The sequence below is a fragment of the Neofelis nebulosa genome, chromosome 7 (genome assembly GCF_028018385.1).
Source record: "Neofelis nebulosa isolate mNeoNeb1 chromosome 7, mNeoNeb1.pri, whole genome shotgun sequence".
NCBI classification, from domain to species: domain Eukaryota; kingdom Metazoa; phylum Chordata; class Mammalia; order Carnivora; family Felidae; genus Neofelis; species Neofelis nebulosa.
Genome location: NC_080788.1, coordinates 99,895,967 through 99,897,661, shown reverse-complemented (window position 1 = coordinate 99,897,661; position 1,695 = coordinate 99,895,967). Strand labels below are relative to the sequence as shown.

General features: G+C 41.0%; 1 non-coding gene across 1 annotated transcript; it reads left to right on the top strand.

Annotated features, from left to right (window-relative positions):
- The first annotated feature begins 832 nt into the window (after positions 1 to 832).
- LOC131518357 (U6 spliceosomal RNA) lies at positions 833 to 934 on the top strand. Its single transcript, XR_009265046.1, has one exon. It is a non-coding gene; the product is annotated as a U6 spliceosomal RNA (small nuclear RNA).
- The last annotated feature ends 761 nt before the right edge of the window (positions 935 to 1,695 follow it).

Genomic DNA, 1,695 nt, shown 5'->3' with positions numbered 1-1,695 from the left:
ATAAATATTGTTAAAATGTCAATACTACCCAAAGCTATGTACACATTCAATGCAATCCCAATCAAAATTGCACCAGCATTCTTCTCAAAGCTAGAACAAGCAATCCTAAAATTTGTATGGAACCACAAAAGGCCCCGAATAGCCAAAGTAATTTTGAAGAAGAAGACCAAAGCAGGAGGCATCACAATCCCAGACTTTAGCCTCTACTACAAAGCTGTCATCATCAAGACAGCATGGTATTGGCACAAAAACAGACACATAGACCAATGGAATAGAATAGAAACCCCAGAACTAGACCCACAAAAGTATGGCCAACTCATCTTTGACAAAGCAGGAAAGAACATCCAATGGAAAAAAGACAGTCTCTTTAACAAATGGTGCTGGGAGAACTGGACAGCAACATGCAGAAGGATGAAACTAGACCACTTTCTTACATCATTTACAAAAAGAAACTCAAAATGGATAAAGGACCTAAATATGAGACAGGAAACCATCAAAACCCCAGAAGAGAAAGCAGGGAAAAACCTCTGTGACCTTAGCCATAGCAATTTCTTACTTGACACATCCCCAAAGGCAAGGGAAACAAAAGCAAAAATGAACTATTGGGACCTCATGAAGATAAAAGCTTCTGCACAGCAAAGGAAACAATCAACAAAACTAAAAGGCAACCGACAGAATGGGAAAAGATATTTGCAAATGACATATCAGACAAAGGGCTAGTATCCAAAATTTATAAAGAGCTCACCAAACTCCACACCCGAAAAACAAATAATCCAGTGAAGAAATGGGCAGAAAACCTGAATAGATACTTCTCTAAAGAAGACATCCGGATGTACTCGCTTCAGCAGCACATACACTAAAATTGGAACAATACACAGAAGATTAGCATGGACCCTGCGCAAGGATGACATGCAAAGAAGACATCCAGATGGCCAACAGGCACATGAAAAGATGCTCAACGTCACTCCTCATCAGGGAAATACAAATCAAAACCACACTCAGGTATCACCTTATGCCAGTCAGAGTGGCTAAAATGAACAAAACAAGAGACTATAGATGCTGGAGAGGATGTGGAGAAATGGGAACCCTCTTGCACTGTTGGTGGGAATGCAAACTGGGGCAGCCGCTCTGGAAAACAGTGTGGAGGTTCCTCAAAAAATTAAAAATAGACCTACCCTATGACCCAGCAGTAGCACTGCTAGGAATTTACCCAAGGGATACAGGAGTACTGATGCATAGGGGCACTTGTACCCCAATGTTTATAGCAGCACTCTCAATAGCTAAATTATGGAAAGAGCCTAAATATCCATCAACTGATGAATGGATAAAGAAATTGTGGTTTATATACACAATGGAATACTACGTGGCAATGAGAAAGAATGAAATATGGCCTTTTGTAGCAACGTGGATGGAACTGGAGAGTGTTTGCTAAGTGAAATAAGTCATACAGAGAAGGACAGATACCATATGTTTTCACTCCTATGTGGATCCTGAGAAACTTAAGAGAAGACCATGGGGGAGGGGAAGAAGAAAAAAATGGTTAGAGAGGGAGGGAGCCAAAACATAAGAGACTCCTAAAAACTGAGAACAAACTGAGGGTTTATGGGTGGTGGAAGGCAGGGGTGAGTGAGTGATGAGTATTGAGGGCACCTGTTGGGATGAGCACTGGGTGTTGTATGGAAACAAATTTGACAA